The 27,250-nt window shown below is 31.9% G+C and overlaps 1 non-coding gene across 1 annotated transcript; it reads left to right on the top strand.

The window, feature by feature from the left end:
- The first annotated feature begins 8,931 nt into the window (after positions 1-8,931).
- Positions 8,932-9,038, top strand: LOC132612433 (small nucleolar RNA R71). The gene has a single exon (XR_009571794.1). It is a non-coding gene; the product is annotated as a small nucleolar RNA R71 (small nucleolar RNA).
- The last annotated feature ends 18,212 nt before the right edge of the window (positions 9,039-27,250 follow it).

The following is a 27,250-nucleotide window of genomic DNA, read 5'->3' as shown; positions in this document are numbered from 1 at the left end:
TCCTTGAATTTCCCAAAGAATTTGATATCACCTATCATTTTAATAAAGTTTCTAGAATCGGTTCTTCCTTTTTAATCTTTTACCTATCATCCTGCATAAGATCAACTTTTACATACAGAAAATATTCATCAATCAATTTTATTCAAGATAATCATAGAATAGTGTATATTCTAACACTGATCGTAGAATCTTGTAAACTAACACTGATCATAGAATCTTTTAGGACTTTATACTGGCTTGTAATGTTGGCTGAGTGCTTTGGTAAGACATCGGGTATATATTTATAGTGACTGATCCGTTCCCTCGGCATTGGAAGGATGTAAGAATTTTTTTTTCAAGTTCAGCTATCCTTCAAATTTCAACAACCGTACCACATAAGTAGATCCACTGGATGTTGTTCACAACAATTTATTCATTATTCATACATATATATAGCTTCTTTATTATTTTTCTGAGAGAGTTTCTGCAATAAATGAGCAGAATATGTCAATATAGCTTAACAGAAATAGGTTTGCTTCAAGAAATGGTTTCAGGCTCAAATCGGGAAAAGTAGGGAATTTTTTTTTAAGTGACTAAAGTGTTTAGTTATATGGGATTTGAAGAAGGCCTAATTCATTTTCCAGATCAGTGCAGTTTAAGATTTCGCCTCAATAACAAACGAGGCAAGTTCTAGTAATTTTCAACACTTTAAATGATGAAATTGAACTGATTGAAATTAGAACATTTCAGTACTTTACTGCTAAACTTAATACAAGAATGATAGAATAAAATTTCGAGTAAAGGATTTTTTTGCAGAAAAGATCTTAAAATAGCAAGTGATATTTTAATTCTTTTGCTTATTTCTTGTATTTTTGTTTAAACCGCGGCCTTGAGGTTTCCAATAAAAGAGTTGTGAAATTCTTTTGCTTATGGTGCATTAGTCAAACTTATCAATTAACGATCTATGAGACGGTGTCTTGATGATTCTGGACAGAAAAAAATGAATCCAAAGGAATTGAGTTCATTTTTTTTTTTTTTTTTGTCTTAAACTAAAAAAACCTTGTCCAAAGAACACCTAGAGTTAAATGCAAAATTTAGATGGAACAAGAGATGGTTCAAGCCTCACCTGGTTATTTTCCTGCAAGCAATAGAAGTACAGGTCTACTAAATAATTCCATCAAAACGGTGCTTGAGTAGAATAAACAGGACCAGTTTTTGTATCTACCCACATTTATCCATGACATTGTATGCAAAAGCAGATAACTGGGAACTTATTTAGGATCAACATTTATGAGGCAAACTCTTCACAAATAAACTAGCACATGTTTCAGCAGACGAAGAAACCTTAAAATTTTGGCTTAACAATTGATTAGCCTCTGACAATCCAACACCTTCACAGTTAAAACCAAAAGGAAACCAATCACACTTGCTAAGCATTCATATCCATAATAAACTCATAATAATATTAGCATCATTGTATTAACAAAATTATGCATTTTTACATTAACATATGCATCAGTAAATTATTATATATATATATATATATATATATATATATATATATATATATATATATATATATACATATATGCATCTCTAAACTGTTATATGCATCAGAAAACTAGCTGATTCTACCATGTGGACTCTATATGAAGGAGCAGGTACAAAAACAAAACCAAAGAGATCCTTTCCTCGACTCCTTCACTTAAAGTCCACATTCATATTCTTCCACAAAAACTAATTTCAACAACTTAAGACTTCGGACCAAACAAGGGACACAAAAAAATGTTACTGATGTTACCTCCCCCCGCACTTTAATCTTACATTGTCCCGAATGTAAGACTCAAGATAGGGGGTTTTGGGGGTATTACTCCTTAGTTGTACTGCTGCTGGCACCATTTCCGTCAACGATATTAGAAGAGTTTATCCCACTACCAGCACTTGCTCCCGATGCCATTCCAACAAGCCGCTCCAACTCCATTTCGATATCCGCACGGCACACCCCACATATGCTGGATCGTTCAACTACATGATTACCTTGAGCGCCTGGATGTGGAACAATTTCAGCTGCGACTTCTCCGCGAAAAACTTGATTTCCTTGTGGTGGTGGCTGAGAATTCATCTGTCCTTCGCTACTAAACTGAGATTTCTGGTCGGAAACCAATCTCGCTGCCCATGTTGATCAACATGCCATTCAATTCCAAGAGGGCAGAGACCTGGAGCAATCTCGTCATCCCAAACTGGATTGCGAAGCAAAGCTTGCAAGGCGGTCGTCTTCCAAATTAGGGGTTTCATACATCCTATTGATGACGCTTGGAGCAAAGTAGATAGTATGTCCCCTAACAGTGGAAGTATTTGTTGTTACATCCATATTGGAGTAAAATTCTCGTACAAGCATTAACACTGCCGGTCCGGCGACGTGGTTCAATTTCAGTAAGCACAGGTCGAATTTGCTCACCATCCTCTTCTGTAAGGGCATTCTTCAATGAGAGGATGTTGCATTGCTGCCTTTTCCCATTCATCGGCTTCAGGAGAAACAAACCTATTCCTATCAAACCTGTTGATATTTCGAAGACGTTGTGGTGCCATTTTCAGAACTGAGTTTTGAGATAACAACAATTTTTATTTTTATTTTTTTGGCTAAATAGAGTTAAAGAGATGAACTGCTATTTTAGTATTGTTTTTGACTTCTGAGTTCATTTATTAATTGGGTTGAAAGGTTTTTATAGGAGCAAAGTGACCTATAGAGACACTATACCACTGTATATGGCGGTTCCTCGATATTTTAAAATGATAAGATTAGTGTGTACACAGGTTTTGGATGGCTAATTGGTTTGCTATGTATACGGAGTACCATTTACTATTAATGATTACCTTGCAGCTTTATTCTCTATCCATGTACACGTCCTTTTGTATTCCTGCGCACTAAGAGACTTTTCACTAAACTTAGCCACAAAGGTAAAAGATTTTTTTTTTTTTTACTTTAGTCTCAATAATTGTATATTACATATGTAGTAAGAGTATAATATATAGGTATATTTGTTAAATATATGCATAGGTATATGTATAGAACGTACATATCTAAGGAAAATTAATAGGTAGATTCATCAAAAAAAAAAAAAATTATATAGTTTAACTCATCATGTAAAACTCCATATCATGTAAAACTCCTTCCCCCTCTCTCTCTTGTTTTTTTCTTTTTTTCCTTTTTGTTTTTTAAAACATAACGAATAATAATTGATGTAAGGAGTTGTGTGAAACAGAACTATTTTGCTACATCAATACGTGTAAGTGTGGTATCCAAAACATGTAATTTAATTTGCAAAAGTAGGTCTCCCAGCCCTCCACGTCTAAATGTGCAGAAACATATAATCAAAAGGTAATTTTTCTCCAACTTACTTATAAAGTAAGTTTCCTCAAAGTTTTCATTTTTTTTTTATATATAAAATATTATTATAAATAATTACTTAAAAGGGAATAGTTTATATTACTATTAATAACTGTTTAAAAGATTAATGAGGGAAGAAGGAAATAGTTCTGAGTTTAACATCGTCAGCTCAACTTATATATATATATAGTTGAAGCCTTTCAAACGATGACCGTTTACTTTGAATTTTTCACCCCCATCTATGTATTGTATTTCAATGGCACCATAAGGGGTTATTTCTGCTACAATGTACGGTCCTGTCCAGCGGGACTTAAACTTACCAGGGAATAATCTCAACCGACTATTATACAATAGAACATGATCTCCATTTTTAAAATCCTTATGGCGAATGAGGTTATCATGCCACCTTTTTGTCTTTTCTTTGTACAATTTAGCATTTTCATAGGCTTTCCAATTCATCAAGCCGCAATAAATGATTTTTACCTGCATCTGGCAAATTTAGATTCAACAATTTTATAGCCCACTATGCTTTATGTTCTAATTCAACAGGTAAATGACAAGTTTTCCCAAAAACTAATCTATAAGGAGATGTGACTATTGGAGTTTTAAAAGCAGTTCTGTAGGCCCATAAAGCATCATCTAATTTTAAAGACCAATCTTTATGCGAGGAACCAACAGTTTTTTCTAAAATTCCTTTCAATTTCCTGTTGGATACTTCTACTTGCCCGCTTGTTTGAGCATGATAGGGAGTTCCTGTTTTATGAGTTACTCCATATCTAGACAACAAACTAGCGAATTGTCTATTTACAAAATGAGTTCCCTGGTCGCTTATGATAACTCGTGGAGTTCCAAACTTGGAAATTTTTTTTTTTTTAAGAAAAGCACAAACAATACGAGCATCATTTTTTTCTAGTAGCCATTGCTTCGACCCACCTTGACACATAGTCAACGGCCACTAAAATATATTCGCAACCGTTTGAAGGGGGGAAATGACCTATGAAATCAATACCCCAAACATCAAATATTTCACACACAAGAATAGAGTTAAGAGGCATTTCGTCCCTTTTTGAAATGTTACCACTTCTCTGGCATTTGTCACAAGTGGTGACATAATTTCTTGCATCTCTAAATAGAGTGGGCCATAAAAAACCAGCTTCAAGTATTTTAGCTGTTGTTCTCCTCCCTCCATAGTGTCCTCCAACAGCTCCATCATGGCAGTGGCTTAGGATGTTGTTCATTTCTGTTTCTGGTACACATCGCCTTATCATGCCATCTACACAAAATTTAAATAAGTAAGGATCCTCCCAAAAATAATTTCTCATTTCCTTTTTGATCTTTTTTCTTTGTTCGTAAGAATAATCTTTCGGGATCCACCCTCCAACTAAGTAATTGGCGATGTCAGCAAACCAAGGAGGCTGATTTACAATTGTTGTGATTCTATAAATATGTTCGTTAGGGAATTCCTCTCTAATATCTGATATCTCATTAGAAGGATCTTCCAAACGAGACAAATGATCAGCTACTTGATTTTATGAACCTTTTCTATCTTTTATTTGTTGTTGTTGTTGTTTCTATCTTTTATTTCAAGATCAAATTCTTGCAAAAGGAGTATCCATCTTAGTAATCTAGGTCTAGCATCTTTTTTGGCTAAGAGATATTTTAAGGTTGCATGATCGGTGAACACTGTAACTTTGGTTCCTATTAAATAGGAACGAAACTTATCAAACGCAAAACTACTGCTAGTAGTTCCTTCTCAGTTGTGGCATAATTCCTTTGAGCTTCATTGAGCGTTCTACTGGCGTAGTAGATCGGCCTGAAAATCGTGTCTTTCTTTTGTCCCAATATAGCTCCAACTGTTGTGTCACTTGCGTTGCACATTATTTCAAATGGCTGACTCCAATTAGGAGTAACAACAATCGGAGCATTAGTCAATTGTTCTTTGAGAATCTCAAATGCTTTCCTGCAATCCTCTGAAAATTCAAACTTGATATCTTTCATTAATAGGTTAGTCAAAGGTTTTGAAATTTTTGAAAAATCTTTTATGAACCTTCTGTAAAAACCTGCATGTCCTAAGAAACTTCTAATACCTTTAACAGTAGTAGGAGGGGGTAATCCTGCTATAAGATGAATTTTAGCCTTATCAACTTCTATCCCTTTAGAAGTGATTTTATGTCCTAAAACAATTCCCTCTGTTACCATAGAATGACATTTTTCCCAGTTAAGAATCAGATTCATTTCTTCACATCTTTTTAGCACCAAAGTTAAGTGATAAAGGCAATCTTCAAATGTCTTACCAAAAAGCGTGAAATCATCCATGAAGATTTCAAGGAATTTCTCAGTCATGTCTGAGAATATTGCCGACATGCAACGCTGGAATGTAGCAGGAGCGTTACATAGTCCAAATGGCATTCTGCGGTAAGCATACGTACATTGTGGGCAAGTAAATGTAGTCTTTTCCTGATCTTCTAAAGCAATTGGTATTTGAATGTATCCAGAATATCCGTTAAGAAAACAATAAAAACCATGACCTGCAACTCTCTCAAGCATTTGGTCGATAAAAGGTAGAGGAAAATGGTCTTTTCTTGTAGCCTCATTAAGTCATCTGTAATCAATACAAACTCTCCATCCTGTGACTGTTCTGGTAGGTATGAGTTCATTATTTTCATTTTTCACTACTGTCATACCTCCTTTCTTTGGTACTACCTGCACAGGACTTACCCAAGGACTATCAGATATCGGGTAAATGATACCTGCTGCTAGAAGTTTCACCACTTCTTTCTTGACAACTTCTTACATTGCTAGGTTCAGTCTCCTTTGGGGCTGGACTATTGACTTGTAATTATCCTCCATGAGAATTCTATGCATGCAAATAGCTGGACTGATTCCTTTGATGTCAGCTATAGTCCATCCTAAAGCTCTTTTGTGTTCTTTCAGCACTCCAATTAATCTATTTTCTTGTTCTGTAGTCAAAGAAGACGAAATGATCATTGGAAAAAAGTCAGATTCAAGAAAAACATATTTTAAATGAGAAGGAATGGTTTTGAGTTCAATCTTTGGTTGAACTTCTTCAGGTGAAATTTCCTCATTTTCTAAATCTCTTTCAAGTGTTTCGGCTTTTACTTTAATTATAGGGTCATCATCAGTTGTGGAACCTGATTTGGACAAACATCTCTCCAATGAATCAGTAATCAACTGATCTTTTTTGTATTCATCTGCAAGGTCATTTAGCAAGTCAATTTGAAAACAAGAAGATGATGACTCATCCTCAGGAAATTTCATTATTTTTTGCATGTCAAAAATCACCCTTTCATTATCAACTCGCAATATCAATTGTCCTTGATGAACATCAATGATTGCTCTTCCTGTTGCGAGAAATGGTCTACCTAAAATCAATGGTACCTCTGTATTTTCTTCCATTTAAAGTACTATAAAATCAGTTGGGAATATAAATTTATCAACTCTTATAAGGACATTTTCAATGATTCCTTTCGGTTTTTAGTACTTTGATCAGTTAATTGAAGAGTCACGGTAGTGTCTTTCATTTCTCCAAGTTCTAATTTCCTGAAAATTGAGAAAGGCATTAGATTTATTGATGCACCTGAATCACATAACGCTTTTTCAAAATGAGCACCTCCAAGGGTACAAGGGATAGTAAAACTTCCTGGATCACCAAGTTTCTGTGGAAGCTTATTTTGAAGTATAGCACTACATTTTTCTGTAAGCTTAACAACAGAAACTTCTTCCAGTTTTCTTTTACTTGACAAAATATCTTTAAGAAATTTAGCATGTGAAGGCATTTGCGTCAAAGCATCTGTAAAAGGTATGTTAATGTAAAGTTGTTTTAAAATTTCTAGAAACTTTGAGAATTGTTTGCCAAGTTTTTCCCGTTTCATTATTTGGGGATAAGGAAGAGGTACAAAATGAGGATTTGTTATCAATCATTTTTTTGTACCTTTTTTTCTTTATCATTTTTTTCCTTTAGAAACTCAAGTTCTTCTTTGTTCTCTTTTACCTGTTCCATATCTCGTGGATTTTTTTGTCCATCTGCATATGGATCATCGAGAGCGTTACTTGAGCGTAGAGAAATGGCTTTGAGGTGTTCCTTTGGATTCTTCTCAGTATTTCTTGGTACAGCTCCTTGAACTTGTCCAGACATTAGGGTTGCTAATTGGCTTACCTGAATTTCCAAATTTTTGATGGCTGAATTTTGGCTTTCCATTTTTTCATCAGCGGGCTTTAATGCATTTGTATATCAAGTCTTCAAGGCCTAGCTGATGCGTTCTTTGGGGCTGTTGTTGATACTGTTGAAAACTTTGTTGCCCTCTGTTTTGATTTTGAAAATCGAGTGGTCTTTGTACCTGTTGTTTTTGAAACTGATGGGAATTCTCAGCACCATTGGGGTTGCTCCATTGGAATCCTGGGTGCTTTTGAGTCATGGGACTCCCGTAGGGGTAAGTTTTGTAACCTATTAAGTTTACCTACTCGTCATTTTGATTATTGACTTGACATTCATGATTAAGATGACCCTAGGGCTGGGTATAAATACCGAAAACCGAAAAACCGAACCGAACCGAACTAGTTTGGTTCGGTGTTTGGTGTCCACCTTCAAAAAATCGAAACCAAAATAGCCGAATCGAAATTTGATAAAATCGAACCGAAAAACCGAACACACACCGAAATTTAATATATTACCCAAAAAAAATTAAAATAGTCCAGGCCCATTAAGTTTAAAGCCAAAAAAACCCCAATTGTAACAAGCCCTCTTTTGCATTTGTATCCCTAATTTTCTACTTCAGTTGAGAAAATCAAATATGTTAAGGAAGGCAACTAGGATGTGTCTTTAGGATTAATGTATGTCCTTTATGTGTTTTCTTAATTATTCTTACGGTATGTATATAACACCTAGTAATCCTATATCATGGTTATAGTTTTCTATTCTTGTATATCCTGTTTGTTTGATTTTGATTTCAATTTATCAGTTTTATGTTTTATTATTTTTGAGAATATGAATTAGTGTCAAAGGAATCGCTTCTAATATCATATCAAAAAAACCGAATTGAAAAAACCGAAACCGAACCAAACCGAACTTTAAAAAACCGAAACCGAAAGAACCGAACCGAACTTTAAAAAACCGAAAGAACCGAACCGAACTAGTTTGGTTCGGTGTTCGGTGTCCACCTTCAAAAAACCGAACCTGAAATAGCCAAACCGAAGTTTGATAAAACCGAACACCCACCCCTAGATGACCCTCACCACAAATATCGCATCCTTCAAATTGATGAGGTTGTTGTGGATTTACTTTAAAGGTTTCAAATTTTTGTGTTAAAGATGCAACTTGCTGATTTAAGGTATTCAAGACATCCATCTGGTTTACCATTGCAGCTTTTTTTACCATCACACAATCAGCTGGCCACTGCACGGCATTTTCATAAATTTCATTTAACAATTGTAAAGCTTCGTCAATAGTTTTTCCCATTATGGAACCTCCAGCGGCTGCGTCTATAACGTTTCTAGATAATGGTTTTAGCCCATGATAGAAAATGTATAGTAGCATGTGATCAGGGATTCCATGGTGAGGACATTTTCTTAACAAAGTTTTTAATCTTTCCCAAGCTTGGTAAACTGATTCAGTATCATTTTGAACAAAATTATTGATATCTTGTCTCATTTTCGTTGTTTTAGCAGGAGAAAAATATTTGTTTTAAAAAAATTCAATCATATGATCCCATGTTGTGATGGATCCCCATGGCAAGCTACGCAACCAAGCTTTAGCGTCACCTTTTAGAGAAAAAGGAAAAAGCCTTAGCTTAATTGCATCAGGTGATACCCCATTATACTTAGCTATTTCAACCAACTCAAGAAAGTCAATTAAGTGATTGTGTGGATCTTCACTTGGATCTCCAGCGAATTGACAAGATTGTTGGACAGTTTGGATTAAACCGGTTCTGATTTCAAAGTTGTCAGTTGCCACAGGGGGCCTTCTAACACTTGATTCACCAGTGAACTGGTCAGGTCTAGCATAATCCCTCAGAATCATATTAGCCGGTCGTGGTGCTACTTCATCAAAATGGTCTTCTGGAAGTTGAAAATTTGGTGGTGGTGGATTGTTGAGATGTCCTTCCTATTGATCCATGCTTTTGTTAGTTGCACTATGAGAAGTTGAAATGTGTCCTTTCATGCGCAATCGTAAAGATCTTTCAATTTCAGGGTCGTATTCAAACAAATCTGTAGAGGAAGAACGGGTCATAAACTAGCAGAAATGTTTTTTAAAAAAAAAATTGCTCCTAAATTAGTAAAAAAATAATTAATCTGAAGTAGTTAATTGCCAATCCACGGCAACGGCGCCAAAATTTGACGAGTGTCTAGCTTATATGAAATTTTAACTCGTACTCAGTCAAATTATAGTTTAGAAAGATGTCGAACCCACAGAGATTGGTTTGTCTATTCTATAGACGATTCTTATTTTAATTACTATTTGAGAATATCATAAGAGAGTTGATTGGTGAGTTAATTAACTAAAAATGTGTAAATAAAGAAATGGAGAAATATTTTAACTTTTCACAAATATAATAAAAAGTGTTGGGATTTCGACTTCACTTAATATGTCTATTATATAGTAGATTTATTTATTCTCCAATTTCTATTTCTCAAAAATGTATAAATGCCTCTCGCGATTACATTTATATATTATTACTTAAGTTGAACAATTAATTGCACTCCTCTCGGTTATACAAATTAAATATCAAAACAGTAATATAGAAGAACCAAAAATATATGCTTGAACTGAAACATGCTCTTTATAGTAAGTGCCTTTCGGTTACCTTACTTGCCATAACTAATTATTACACTATCCGCCTCTCTCGATTACAAATAAGTGTAAAATTAATTATAACATAAAAGAGATAGATGTTACTAAATAAACGTTTAACATCTGTCAATGCGACAATTAACTTATGTTACTTCTTCCGCCTCTTTCGATTACAGAATTAGTAAAAAGTTAATTTGTAGCATAAATTTGATAGACGCTAACAAATAAAATAACATCTAACTATAAAGCAGATAGTTAAATAAAAAGCTTCCGCTCAAACATGTGAAATTGAGGAATAATAACTACTATTATATAGAAATATTAAGGTCCGTCATTCTCCCAACACATAAGAAAGTTACTCCATATTGGAGTTAGTACTACTAATGAAAATATTCTTATCCATTAAATAATAAAAAAAGGAGAAATATTCAAGAAGAGTAATTCCACTATTTAATTAAAAGCAGGAACTAGAATAATTTCCTACACTGAATAACCGAAGAAGCTATAAAGAAAAGGCTCTAGAATGGAAACAAAGTATTATTTTGCGTCCTCTCAATTTTCTGTCCCTCTAAGCAGCTTCAAATGCTGATATTTATAGAGTTTTTTTCTTCAGCAAAATCTTCTCGTGTGCACACAAGCTTGTTGCAATACTTTTCTTCCAATTTAGCCAATCAGCAATAGGATGTTGATTAAAGAAAATGGTGTGTTCACGAACTCTTTGCCAACTTGCATGTATTCATAGCTGCTCCCTTTCTTTTATTGAGAATAAGGTTTGTCTTCCTCTTCCTTTAGCTTTCTTAGTTTTTCTTTATTTTTTATTCAAATTGTGTCATTTCCCGCAAAGAAAGTATAAATATTAGTATGAAAAATTAAATAACATACTTATTTTATGCATAATATTTTTATCTCATCATGTTTTAAAAAGGAAGGAGTCAATATACACTCTTCTTGTTGATTGAGATGGTTGCATATTCATGCTCTGTTGACTGAATTTATCTGAGTCTTGTTATGACTTGTGGCATGGTGCCTTGTATTCATTGACATTGATGTTATTGACTGACCATGTTCCATATTGACTGTTGGACTGGAAATACGTTGAGATTCATATTGTGACCAAACACAGAGATATAAATATATATAAAGGCACATTTGAGAGGGGGTGAAAATGTGGCCTAGTATTGGACTCGTGATCCGAGGTAAGTTCCGGAGCGAGTGGTGCATGGACATCTTGGGTCCCCTGCAAGTCATGACTATTTGAGGAAACGATACCATTTAGTATGTGTGTACACGGTTGAGATACTTTCATTATTTTATTGCATTGCATCGGACTCATGTTATTTCTGTTGTTGGCTGATGACTGAACTTATATCAACTCGGTGATTGATTGATAGCTGGATTTATCTTATTCCTATGTTGTCTGTTTTCTGTTGATAGCATAATTTGATTATGTGTTGTTGTGCCTATCTGCCTATCTTATTGATTTTATGAAGTATGCATGATATTAATCTTAGTCGGCCTATGATATCTACCGGTACATAGTGTTTGTACTGATACTACCTTGTTGAAGTTTTTATTTGAGTGCAGATTGTGTGGCAAAGACATCTTGCAGACCTCATATCTAGCGTGAGGCCAGTTCCCGGTCATATCCGAGGGTGAGCTCCTATCCATGCCATGCCGCCTGAAGATCTTTCCTTTCTAGATATTTATGATTATTTTAGACAGTTATTTCATTCATTAGACAGCTTTAATTTTTAAAGTCCTTGTACGATGACTTTCGCATCTTTGGGGTTGTAATAGTTAGGACTTCCGCAGTTATTTTATTTCTGGCAATGATTTAGGCTTATTCCTGACTAATTTATGGTCATAAATTTATAATCGTTCAAATGATTAAGAAAGAGGGTTAAGGGGATGGTTCGCCCACTGGGGGATTTGTGTGGGTGTCACTCACAGCTGCTTAGGTCGTGACACGAACGTTATGATTTAAAGTTAAGGCAGCATTTATTGTCTATTATTAATCATCATTAGAATTTAATCACGGCTTAAGTGTTGGTATATTTGTACTATAAAAGGAGCCTAAAGGCCACTAAAAAAGATCATCGAAGAATAACAACAGTTTACACATATTCATACTATTCAATTTTTAGCAATGAAGTTTACTTTATCATTCTTTTGTACCGGGTTGCCATTGATTCTGCAAGGCCAAAGCAAATAGTTGTTCCACCGGAAGAAAAACCTGTCAAAGGATTCTCTCCAAGGATCAACAAAGCCCAGGCTTAATTAATCCATTATTGCTTTATAAGACCTTACTAATACATTCTATTTCTCTAGTCAACTATAAAAGGAGCCTAATAGCTCACCGTAAAGATCATCAAAATTTGACTTCTTACACTGATTTATATCATCCAGTCTTTAGAATTTGCATATTTTTATTATTCTTTTGCTCCGGATCAACACTTAATTATCAAAGGCTAAAGCGTGCAAGTGCTTCACCGGAGAAAAACTTATCAAAGAATTCTCTCCGAGGATCATACAAGCTCAGGCTCAATTATTTCATTTCAGCTTTACATTGATTTATTCATTTGATTTCTCTAGTTTTCATCAACTTTTATTCATTATTTATAACAAATCAATTACGTACCCTTTAAATCACAAACAAATTCAATTGTTCTCTTTTTAGGGTAAACACACTTAAAAATGAGATTCTTGAATTCCTAAGCATCTAGAGGTAAGTCCTAAGTCTAAATTGGATTGATTATGATTATTTATGCTAAGTTAATTTAGATTATGGATTGAATTGATGAGTTTGAGAACTATTAAGGAAATTGGGAGAATGCATGAAATTCTCCATTAATTGTGTTAATGAAGATAAGGTGAAGTGGTGAACTAAGTAAATTACTAATAATAGATTGGAGCTGCAAATATTGGCAAACCCAGAGGTGAATTTAGGATTTGTAGAACATGGTTGCACCACTAAAAAAAAAGAAAAAAAATATATTAAGCTGGAATTGATCGATAGTCCACTAGGTAAGCAACTTAACATTTGACCAAGTGCACCATTTAGACTTCTTGTAGCATGGATTCCAGCAGATAATATTATACTAATTTTAAAATATATATATATATATATATAACATATCTAGTTTTACGGAGAGATCATGGATTCACGTGTCCCAAATTTAGGCAATAAAATCGCCACTGGGCAAACTGAGTTTATATAGCTAAAAGGATCTCTTAGGCATGGAGTTGGCCATGGATTCAGGCTTATCTTCAATGGCCATAACAACTGGTCTTTTTAAAAAAAAATTATAACCAATATGTGGGTTTTATTTGGGAGTAAACTTAAACTTGTAAATTGTAATGCATCTGAACGTGGTGGTAGTGGCCGATGAAAGGGTGGAGGCGGCCCGTGGTGGTGTAGTGAGGCTTTCAAGATTTGAGGACATTCTAATTATTCAACCTTGACATACGGTGATATACAAATGATATACACATATATATTACTTATATATCACTATCTTTCGTGTGAATGTCATGTATATAACACTACTACACGTAAATATACATGACATACATATAATATACAACGACATACCAATTTAAAAAAAGGAAATAAAGAAAAATCATCACATATATCCATTACCCCCATTAACTTTAAGAGCCTTCAACCATCTAAAGCTTGAAATCCACAAGTGGCAAAACCAACTGTACCTCTATTATCCAAACACATTCCCGCATGAAGATCCTTAAACCATTTGAAATTCTATACGTTCAGTTTGTCACCACCTCTGCATCTCATAGTATAAAATTCATCATCTGTTAACCGTTTTGTATAACATGAAAATCTAGCTACGTCTTGTAACAATTTAAAAGTATTAATAAAAAGAGCAGTTAGGTAGCTTAATTAGTTTTATCGCATATGTTTCCCATAGATTACCACAAGACAACGAAAGCACATCAGTGTAATTTTTAATCAATTTTTTGCGCGGATGGTCCTTCATGCGGACTAGTCTTTAAATTTTACTCCTCAAATCGTTGGTCTTTAATTTTTGTCCTTGCTTCTCATTTAATGAAAATTTGTGGGCCAAAGTACCCTTATTCGCTGGTCTACGAAACCAGATGTTCTGGGTTCGATCCCCAGCAGAGTCGAAAAATAGAATTCGCAAAACTTTGCCTTTTCGGGCAAAGTAACATAGAAACTCTACCTTGTTCGGCATGAAGTTATCCGACATAAGTTGTGTAGTAACTAATTAGCTCAATATAAGCTTATAGAAATTTTTCCTGGTCCGGTTCATTCCTATAGAACTTATGTTGGACAAGGCAAAGTTTCTATGTATCTTAGCATGAATTGGCAAATTTTCTATACGAAATTAGGTCATAGATAAGGGTAGGCCGAATTCTTTTTTTGTTTTTTCTATATCAAGGACATTTTTTACCACCTTTTATTACTTAAAGTATTGAATGGTAAAATTAAAGACCAGCAATTTGAGGGTAAAAAAAATAAAGACCACCCCAAGACAAGACAGGCGCATTCGTGCGAATTGCCCATTTGGGTGAGCCGTTATCAGTTTTTAGGTCCAGACATAAAAGCAAATTGGGCTATAACACACTTGCTTCCAGGCCCAAAAGTCCTTGAATATTGTGGGCTTGCAAGTTGCAATTGGGTTATTTGTTGGCCATGATAATATTTGGGTTTTAAGCTCTTTAACTGCTTGGGTCATTTGCACTTTTGTCCCTATTTTGTGCTTGTCTTTGTATTTTTCCCTTCAAAATCTATCTTATGCCTATAGCGGCATCAGTTACACATCATAATATTCACAAGTTTACCAACACTCTTAAAGAACTTATGCTCATATAGGCATAAATTTGATTTTGAAGGATAAAAATTAAAAACCGGCCCATTTGAAGGACAAAAAATAAGACCAGTCCATTTGAAGGATAAACCGTGCAATTACTTGTAACTGCTTTCTGTATTTCAACGAAGCAAAAGTAGAAAGTACTAATAAGTGGAAAGGGAAGTTTGAATTCAAGTTGTGGTTTTCTAGTTAACTTTAAGTTGCAAACTTTGAAATTTGTTTCGTATCATTCTTAATCTATTTTTTTGAAACGAAATTTATAGCCGATTTGGCCCAGCAAAAGGGAGGCCATTTTTTTCAAAAAGAAAGTATTTATTTTTAAAAAGTGATGTGCTTAATAGGGCCACCATAGACCCTGTTTTTTTTTTAGGTGTTGCTCAAATGTGTTTTTAAAATTAATCCACCAAGCACAAATTATTTTTCATCAAAAGTGTTTTATTTTTAAAAGCACTTTTGGAAAAACACTTTTCAAAATAAATTGATAGGCCAAATAGGCTATTAATTAATTGCTAATATCTTTATCATAATTAAATAAGTGCCTAAGATCTGTCAAAGAAACTTAATGGGCCATCTCTGACCAAGGGAGTAGTTAATTACTAATTAGAAACGAAATTAGATGCTAATGGAACGATTTCTTACCCTGGAAGACTTCAGCTATTGAAATATTTGAATCATAAATTCAATGGACAATTAACTAACATACATAGGAGTATAATTTAATTGCGTAGGGTTACCAATAGGGACCAAATTTTTTAAAAATTGGGGCCAACATAGAACCTGCTCTACAACGTTTTAATTCTACTGTTTTCCCCTCTAGCACTTTCCTTATTGTTATTAAAAAAAAAACACATAAAAACTAGATGCACAATAATAATAATAATAATAATAATAATAATAATAATAATATAACTCTACAGGTGAAATTATTTTAAAATAATCATTGTCAATTAAAAAAGTTGAGTATCAATTAAGGTATACCATCACGAGTTAAACAACTTACAATGACTCTATAGTTTGAAACGAATATTAATTAGCAAATGGAGAATAACAAGAGGCTATTAGTTAAATTCTCTCTATGTTAACCAAGATCGACAAAGACGTAATTTTAATATTATAATGTTTCAACTTTAACCTAATCGGCTCATTCCCCTTCAATCATCCCTTTTCTAATTATGTTAGAGAGATGTCTAATTTTCAATTAGCGCAAAGACAAGTTTCCATGTTCACTAAGTAGTGTATAAGTATTTTACACCATCAAATTAAATTCACAAATCTGATGTAATAATGTAGAAAATAGATTAATAACTTGATATAACCAATTAAAATAAACTAATTAAGAATTATTTACACCGCAATATATATTATATAAATTTTTTATTTATATTTAGGCTGTGGTTGTATATCAACAACTGCATTCAGTTCAAATATATAAACATTCGAACTCATTGATTTTGACTTCTTGATCTACCTCTATTATTTGTATGTATCACTTGGTCTTCAAACTTTCTTTTAAGCAAGTAATCAATGAGAAAGAAAGATGGTCATCCTACATTAATTATATTAAAATAAAGAGGCAAATTAAAGAAAAAGAAAGAGGCAAAGAGAGGAAGTAATAAATAGGAGAATAGTGCATAAAGTCCATACCCAAGTTTCAACGTGGCCTATCAAAAGTCATGAACACATCTGCAGATTTTGAGTTTTTGATTGATTCTTTTGTCCTTAAAAAATATAGAAAAAAAGAAGTCTAGATGGATCTCTCTCTTTAAAAAATATTATTACTTCATCCCCCAACATAATGATGTATCTTTCTTGACAAAATAAACCACCTAGCATGACCCAACTTGTCGTGTGCCTCAACCAAAATATTATATAATACACAATATAATATTATATATGCACATAAATCTATAATGTAATTCATACACATATATTAATTATCTTGAAATTATAATATTGTTATGGTTAGGTTAGGTCAAAATAATGCTGCATTTTTTGTTCTAAATTGGAGCAACAAGGACATCATATGATTAATTTATTGTACCAATATTTTATTCAATAGAAAATTCGTTTTAGTCATCTTCAATTTTTTATCAATTTAATATTTGTATTGCCCCAAATGAAAGCTAAGATCGGTCCTACACTAGGCCACGAAACAAGTACTTCCACTTTAATGAATAAATAATTAAATATATTGAATTATACATATTAGATAGTAATACATCTCACATAGATAAGATCACAAAAGCTAGAGCTACTTGGGACTTTGTTTATTACACTTAAAATAATGCCAACTAAAACGTATATTAAATCTAAAGTACTTGTAAAGTCAGGGTATCACATTACACGCTTGTCGCACTTTGTGGAACTTTTTGTACTTTTATATATCAGTCATTTTTATGCGAAATATATATAACAAGAATTAAGAAATTTCATTACGTTAAATTTTAGGAGAGATCTATCGATGAGCGATGTCTTTTTTCTTTTTGTCCTTTTAGATGCGCAGAATTTTATTTTTTGTTTTTATTTTATCATTTAAAAGAAATGCAAGTTGCTTAAGGAATAAAGCGGATGATTTATTTTCCCTTTATCAAAACGCTAAAAGCATTTTTCTCTGTCTCTATCCCTCTCAAAAATTATATCTGTTTATATTTGCTGCCATGACTCAAACGATCAATTGAATAACAATACTGGAAGAAAATAGACTTATATTATTAAAAAAAGAAAGGAAAAGGGTCAAAAATATCCCTCTACTTTGGAAAAAGAACTAAAAATATTCTTCAAACTTATTTTAGGTCAAAAATACCCCTCTCATCCTTAAAGTTTTGAAATATACCCCTGTCTTGACGGAAATTTTCCCTCAAAAATAACCTGAAATTATTTTTTAAACCCGTTTCATCATTTAAACTCGATCCAACTAAATAATAACTCATAAGATCCCCTTATTCCCCCAATTCCCTCAAACTTCAAACCTACGTATTGGGGAAATAAAGAAATCTTATGGGTTATTATTTAATTGGGTCGAATTTAAATGATGGAGCAGGCTTAAAAAATAATTTCGAATTATTTTAGTGGATAATTTCCGTCAAGACTGAGGTAGATTTGAAAACTTTAAGGATAGAAGGGGTATTTTTTACCCAAAATAAGTTCATAGGATATTTTTAGCCCCTTTTCCAGAGTAGAGGAGTATTTTTTACCCTTTTCCCTATTAAAAATATATTACTTACATTAATAAACATTTTGAATTTGATGACAGTACAAAAACATGAGCTCAAATATAAGTGTGATACTTGATTATTGAGTCGTTTATTTTATGTGCTTGATGAGTCTAGTTGGATGGTAAAGATTCAACCCGATGAGGCACGTAATAGGAGGGTCCATCAAGGATTCATTAATTAGTTTGGTCACATATCTACACACTGTCATAATTTTTCACATGGTTTAGTATGTATGTTAGTTGTTCTATTGATTTCGCCATATTGTGAAAGAACAATAGAGAGGAAGACCTAGTCCCTTCATCAATATGCAGTATGACTCAAACAAGGTATGCAACTCTTCTTGTTAATTTGAATACTATAATTTTGTCATAATATCATGTTTGATTCTGATTTTATTATATTAATATTCTTACAAATGTTACGTGTTTGAATTTATTGTCTAGTTAATTATGTAAAAAGAAAATTAGCCTTGAAACGTATTCTTTTGTTTATAGTTATTTCATAAGTCTTGTCGATATATAGAAAGGATATGTTAAAGTACTTTTAATGCCTCACTTGGAAAGTAGAGAGAGAGAGAGATTATTTGAACTTTTTTACCTTCATATCCAACAGTTTAAAAAAGAATCATTTCCCATCAAGAGCAAGATAGGGAGTTCTTGAAGTAAGTGACTCCTTCGTTGTATGTGGAGCCCATCCATGATAAAATAATAAATTAAATGCCAATATTAAATCTCTATTGTTTATTTTATTGCAAAGACTCAGAAAAATTAAAGAAGCCTACGGCCCACAACTTGCGTGCCAGCCATGTCACAACTACATTGCACAAAGGGTTAGATATAGTTGCTAGCATTATTATATTTACATATTCTAGGAGTCATATAAAACAAATCATTACTTGGTTTATTAGCTAAATAAAGATTGTGATAAGCAAAGCCAAGTTCCCACATTTAGAATTTCAAGTGGCATATTCTATAATGATGTTAGCATTAGTAATAAATGGCATTAGATAATAAAATAATGTGCAATATCTATTGAAATTTTGAAAACCTTTTTTTAATTTGAACTTAATATCTTATGTACTTTTGTTCCCAAATTCAAACAAAGAAAACAGAAATGACAAATAATATAACACTAACAAATTTATGACGAATTCTCCTGATATTAAACATGTCGAGATTTGTTTTAGGGAAATTGATTCTATGGCCTATTGCAAACATTATGTTCATTATATGGTCTTTTTCAAATGTGATCAATAAATATAATGGTGGAGATGGATATTTGTAAAGCTATTTTCCTATCCAAATTGTAACTTGTCATAAAAGAAGATTCTTCCATCTTTCACATACATGTATAATAAGTCAATACAACAATAATAACAACGACAACCCAGTGTAATCTTACAAGCAAAATTTAAAAATAGACAATTAGTCAATACCCATGGAAGTAAATGGAAAAAAATAAAAAAACAGAATCAAATGATTTTGGTCTAAATTAATTAAATAAAAAACTAATACAGTCAATCTTTTTCATTTCACCAATACAATCAAATCTCAATTAGCTTAAAATTGAGATGACATGAAAATAACATGTAGTCTTACTCGTTAAGCTTTGGTGGGGTCGATTTTGATGGCTAAATCTTTTTATCACGCTCTCGCACGGTCATAGGGCAAGCCACGTAGACTAAGATGACGTAGCACGTCGTTAGTACACGTGGCATAACATAGTGAATTTTTAAACTATTAAAAAACTCACAAGCGACAAACACAAAAAAAAAAAAAAAAAAACAAAGTGGTGGGTCCACATACGTGGGCCATCCAATTTTTTCATGTGGTCCCATGTTGTGGGTCCCACAAATCCTTGGTGGCCCCAACAGGCTATTAATTAATTTTTTTTTTTTAAACAAGAGGCGGTGTTAAATTAACACAGCTGTGACACAAGCTGCTTTTGGAGCCGTGTGGCCATGAGAATTATTTACTTTTTTCGGAATTTATTTTTTACTTTATTTAAAAATTGGTGTTTGGTCATAAAAATTTTTAATAGAATTTAGTTATATTTGAAATTTAAAAAAAGTACCTAAAACCTCCTTTTTGCTTTTTTTTTTTTCATACATTCAAACAACTAAGTAGGCGTTTGGCCATGAAAATCAAATATTTTTCACTTAATTTGGAATTTTGGAGTTGGAGTTGTTTTTTGTTATAGTTTTTGTCAAAAATATTTGGTTGTCTGAATGTACCGAAAGTGAAAAGGTGAAAATAAGATTTTAGATATTTTTTAAATTCGAATTATTATTTCAAGTTGTATTTGAAATTTTTTAACAAATGCTAATTTTAGAATAAAGCGAAAAAAAAATCTGAAAGAAGCGAAAAATTCTCATGGTGAAACGAATCCTATAATAACCAAACAAACCTCTATCTCTAACTTCAACTTAAAAAAACTCCAAATAAGTGAAACGTATTCGATTTCTATGGCAAAACGCCCAGTAAATCTAGCGTGCATATTTGACTGAAATGAAACGTGTTTATATTATAGTGCGCCTAGTTGGACTAGGCAGTGACGTTATTATTATTATTATTTATTTCTTTTAGAAAAAAGATATTTACTGGTGAGTGAACATGAGAAAGTAGTGGGTAGCCAATAGCAAGATCCAATTAAGAGATATTGTTTAATTAATGAAAGAAAAGATAAAATTGATTTTCATAGGTGGCAGTAGGATAAGTGGACATGTAATGAAAAGATATGCCACGTAAAAGGGGCAAAATACAGGTTAGGTGCATGAATCTGAACCGCAATAGTTGCCCTATTAAGCACTGTATAAGCCAGGAAATCAGTACGTCCTTTGACCAAGTGTAAATACGTTTGCAAATAGTACAAACTTCCACTGTACAAGCGGCTAACTCATAAATCTATCTATTTTAAGAAATAAAGGGATTTAAAATATGATATCCGTTAAACTTTATGTGACGTAATTTGATCCAAATGAAATTGGTAAAAAGGAGATAATTATAATATTGGTTGTGCATATAAAATTTTAAAATATTTGATCTTAGATATGTCATAATTAGTAGCAAAACCTGAATTTTTTAACAACAGTAAAAAACTAAAAAAATAAACACACAAAGAAGCTAAAAAGATTCAACATATAATATACTACATAAATATTTATCTATTTAGATAGTATTCCGTCCTGATAAAAAAAAAGTCCACTTAGCCATTTGCACACCCCTTAAGAAAATATTAACTCCTACATAAAAATAGGTAATTTGACTAAACTACTCCTAATTAAATAGACATTGAGATTTGATAATATAACACTTAATATGGATAAATCTGAAAAAATAAGTTTAATTTTTTCTTGATTTAATAAGTGGACACTTTTTTTAACTCAAGAAAAAAAAGCTAAGTGGACACTTTTTTTTATCCGGAAGGAGTATAATTGTTCAGCAAGTTTGTGCGATAATTGATACCCATTAGACAAGAGCGGCTCCTCCCCACTGCATGTGTAGCTATAAAAGCTTCTCATAAAAATAAAGTTGAAAGTTTATAATTAAATATTTCTAAGTATCTAAATATTTCATTTTTAAGTACTTAAATAATTAGTGTTACTTAAATATTTCAAGATATATATCCAAATGTTTCATTTATGTTTAAAATATTTTGACCTATTATGTATTTTCTTCATTTTAATTTGTTTATCTGGTTTTGACTTGATAGTTGACACGGAGTTAACAAAGTAAAAAAAAATCGTTGAATCTTATGATCTTAAATTAAATTTAAATGTGATTATTCATTATGCGAAAAGAAACTAAATAAGTAGTGGCATCGCCTAGAATAAATATTTTGATTATAGAGAAAATTTAATGAGATCCTTCCATATTACAGTAATTAATATAGCACTTTCAAAACTACAATACCAAAGGATCCTCTGCGTATCTGATACATATTTAGCTTATATTTTTAAATAAAGTTCCATTTTTTTTTCCCACAAATATACTGAAATGGACAGAATATTACGTTTTGGTCCGATAAGTTGTCAATATTTTACCATTTACGTCGAATACAATTAAAATTTTAACTTTATTCTAATTGTGAGGTGTAATTCCCAGGAAATATACAATGAAAGTTTGAACATTTCTTAAACAAAAATACAAGTTGGTTTCATTGGATGCTTTTCTCTTTTAATTGTGACAGTCAGATTTGTAGAATAATTAATCAGGACACAGTGGATCATTTAGTAAGTGGTTATGCTAGACAACTTTTTATTTTAAAATATAAAATATAATATTCTAATTTTATCAGTTGTATAAGATCAAAGTTACGTACTTTAAAATATAAATAACATATTAACGCTTATGGAGAGAGAAGTATATTTGGTTAGAACATTTAATTATCTCTGCCTAATAAGTATAATTTAGCCAAGTGACCATCTCTTTTTAATCATTTCATAAAGTCAAGCAACAAATCAATAAACACATGCCATGTATTCCTTACCTGCATTTTTATTTTTATCATTAATCATTATCAGTTAATACACGCACAAACACACACACAGAGACACAGTGTACTATTACGTTAATTCATCAATTAATTATGATAAATCAATATGTTTTGGTGTATCTGTGGACGTAGGTAAAAAAAAATTCAACACCACTATATAACATCTAATCCGAACCGTGAGGCTATTAGTCTATGATATGCATATGCTTTTTAATTGTTTGTGTAAGACCAAGATCACTTAAGAATATTAATCTTAACATCTCATTTTTTAAAATTATTTGGTTGGAGATTTTTAATCGCGGCATAATGCAACTCAGCCAAGTGGTTGCTATATTTAAGTGCACTGCGAAAATTTTATATGGTAATTGGTAAACACATTTTTTCATTTTTCGTCCATGCTACCTATCTTAAAATTGTACTGAGTTTTGGTGACTTTAAGACTTCTAATTCTCTTCCAATTATGAAAGAACGTAGTGACTAAGCAATGGAGAAAAAATAGAGGATTAAAGAGGTTTTAAATTATCTGTTGGTTAATGAATACTAACCAATCACACCACAAAAGTCTTGTTTTAAATCTATTTCGTCAACAACTAAATAAGCAATGTCACAATTCAAAATTAAAGGATCGTGAATATAATTTGGGGAGCATTTTACCGAACTCTAGGCATATTTAATTAGTGATCTAACTCAAGCATATACCATGAGACTCCAAACGGTCCATACCATGAAATAGCCATGCAAATGTGGTCCACACGACTATAACAAGTCACAAGTTTGGCTAAAGGACTTAATCATATGATAACAACGATCAAAAAAATTGTATACGATCAAAGAACTCACCCATACTATGGGTCCCATAGAGTACAAGGAGCATCTAATTGAACGAGAATTACTGAATATGAAATATAGTCCAAAACTGAAACAAAATAAAATAGATTATACTCATTTCAGCCCCAACACAGCCGTGCTCAGATATAACCAAAACATTATCTTTACTTCGATGATTCTGAGATGGGTAAGAATGAAATTTCTCTCAAAATCGAGCCCTTTGTCGTCAATAATGAGTAGCAAAATATGAAATCCCAAAATTTTTGTTTTATATATTGTCTGCCTCGACGTAGGTGTCCTATGGTTATAACATATTTTATTTGATCGTAAAAATACTGAAATATTTGAAAGGTTGATTTTATGTTGTGCAATAACCACAAAATTCTAGTCGAGCTAACGGTATTACAATAGTTTGGGGACATGGCATTCCTCTATTATGTTACGATGATTCTGAACCTCTTCAAACTTGGTTCTAGCTATTCGATCACATCAATAACAATTCAAATAATTACACTGTATGCCACACGCGGCACAGCCAAATTCACAAAAAAATAAAAACAAATTATCGAAATGTTACAATCTTATAGTTTTGAAAATAATGGTTTAATGTTGATTGAAACAAGTTGGGATTCGTATTATAATTAGAGGACTATTTCGGAAAGGTCTTTGTGCCACACTAAGTGGGCGTTTGGCCATAAGAATTATTCACTTTATTCCGGATTTTTTTTTTCACTTTTCAGCGTTTGGCCATAAGAATTCCGAAAGTTGTATTCCAAAAAAAAAAAAACTTGTTTTTTTTAAAAAAATCACTTTTTTACAACTACATTTCAACAAAAACTACAATTTCAAAAACTATGGTCAAACACAACTCCAACTCCAAAATTCCAAAAAAAATGTTTTTTTTTTTTTTGGTATCTAGGGACAAACGGGCCCTAATTTTGGCCACAATGGCCCAAATGAGGGTAGTTCAAATACTTAATTGATGTATTATCTAGATCAAATACTTAATTTGAAATAAATGAAAATTTTCAAACATAACGATGAGTCTTTTTTATTCTTTCTCCTCTATTTCTTCTTAAAGTTTGAGTTGTTAATATTGGATCTCGCTAGTGGAGAGACACTTTTTCAAAATTTAAGGCATCGGTAAGCCCTCATCGTTACATGTGATTCCGTCTTTGTGTTAACAACGCCTAGTTTATTTTTCTTGATTTAATATCTTTTTAATTATATTTATCTAATTTTCTAGAATATTTTCTAATATTTAATTTATATTTTTTAAGATAAATAACTTTGCATATATAGCAATAACAGAATAACAAGAAGCTTACTTTTACTATTTCTTTTTTGTTTTCAATATGTAGTATTCAAATTAAAAAATGTAACTCTACTTAATTGATGTATTATCTAGATCAAATACTTAATTTGAAATAAATTAAAATTTTCAAACATAACGATGAGTCTTTTTTATGCTTTCTCCTCTATTTCTTCTTAAAATTTGAGTTGTTAATCTTGTTGCAAAACTTTAAGCTTTGGTGAGTGATAAACTCACCAACATTTGAAGTGCGAAAGAAAAAATAATCATAATGTTCTAATTCGACCATCTGATGTTTAACTAGTTGAATTACATATTTAAATTCATTTTCAAGACACATTCCAATAATTTTGTAAATATATTAAATTAATTTTTGTTCTGATAAATTATTTATATGTATTCAACAGATTTTATAATACAAATATAATGAAGGAATTGTTGTGCTGCGGCAAATAATCCTTCTTTATACAAATTCTCGAATAAAGTTTTTAAGTAAAAATTCAATAGGCGAGATGTGATATTGATCGGAATTATATTTTAACTTCTGCCCGAATTTATAGTTAAACTCTAGTTCCGCTTTTTGCCAAGAAATTTTTGGTGTAGTAATAATTTTTTTTTTTGGTGGGAGGGCTAGGAGTAATTTTAACGAGGAAAAAAATTAATGGTATAATAATCATTTTTTCATTGTTTTTTTAATATAATTCTTTTAATATTAGTTAGTCTTACAAGATAATTATTACCGTCATAATTAATAAAGGAAATAAAATAAATTGCAAACAAATATTGGGATTTAACATTTTAAATTATACTTTTTTTTCTTCCATTATGGATGCCAAAAAAAATATAGTAAAAGTTCCTATAATGTTTATAAAGTATCTGATTTTTTTTATACAATTATATAAAATTTGGACCTATTAATGTTTTCATATTACCTTCAATTATTTTAAGTGCTAGGAGACAATAATATATGTATGTATAATGAGCTAATTATTTTAATAATGATGATTTTTCTTTGATTAAAGTTGGCGAAAAGGATCAAGCAAGAAGAACATTCTATACATTATGTGATTTCAATTTTTCTATTTATTTCTCCTTGAAATTTTCAAGTTGAAATCTACAAAATATTTTGATTTGAATAAGCATAAGTTAGTGTATTTATTAGTGTGTTTTGGAGGGAAAATTATTGGTGGAAAATTGCTGGTAGCAAAAATTCTACAAGTAAAGTTTATGTGGTCTTTTTATATGTGTTGTCAAATTTGGGCCAAATTAGTGTGGTAGTTTAGCAGCTACTTTAAGTAGTGCTGTGTTTATCAAGTTAAACCACGAAAGAAAAAATCATTTACTAGATAGTTCTCCAAATTAGATCCAAACTAAATTAAAGCAGCTTGATTTAGCAAACAGACATTGGTTTCTCGAAGTCAAATTTCTCTGGCAACATCAATAAGGAGGAAGAAATTCCAAATGCAGGTATTCAGATTTAGATTTCAATAGGGATTCTGAAGAACAACCAAATTAATGAAGTTATACGACCAAATAAAACCATTAATGAAGTCCAATTGAAAAAGAAAGTATTAACTCCTCATTTAATTGTAACTTTTACTGCAATAATTAATTTGGATTGAGGTAATCTAAATAAATTTATAGAATTAGATTACAGCATCATGCATGTCTCTAACTTTATGAGATTAGTCATTGTATAATTTTTAAGTATATTGTTTATCATGTAAAATTTCAAAAATACAACCCCACCTTACCTCACAAAAAAAGAAGAAAAGAACTTTGAATTTCCTTATTAGGCATAGCCTGTTCATTGATTATAGTTCAAATTTAAATTTAATGCGAAAATGATAGTGCCACTTCAATATACTCAATTACTAAGGAATAAAATACTACAAAAGGGTAAATATGAAAATATACGAGCTAGAAGCGATCAAAATACATCTACATTATTTCGTACATACCGCATGTTATAAATAAAATTTTATGGTATTGATTTTTTTTTTTTTTTGATTTAGAATTTTTCTTAAACCAGAAATGAAGTGGCATTGAAATAGTGTATCACATTTATACGATACTTTTGAACAGGTGACCCTACTACTACTGTTGACCAATTTAATGTTAGACCTACACAAGTTTGAAACATATTAACATCTAAAACTTTCTTCAACATAAATCAATCTCTCTCTGATTTGCATTTGTCTCACATTCACTTAATCATTGGCGACTGAAGTTTTCCCTAGTATTGTTTGAAGTTGCATGTTAAGTGACTATGATAATTAGGGGTGTACATGGACCGGATTAGTTCAGATTTTTTAAACACCGAACCAAATCAATTGTGTCGAGTTTTTAAATTTATACATCAAACCAAACCAA

The sequence above is a fragment of the Lycium barbarum genome, chromosome 9, assembly GCF_019175385.1.
Source record: "Lycium barbarum isolate Lr01 chromosome 9, ASM1917538v2, whole genome shotgun sequence".
Classification (NCBI taxonomy): domain Eukaryota; kingdom Viridiplantae; phylum Streptophyta; class Magnoliopsida; order Solanales; family Solanaceae; genus Lycium; species Lycium barbarum.
The sequence above is the reverse complement of the archived record's forward strand: the minus strand, read 5'-3'. Positions and strand labels throughout refer to the sequence as shown.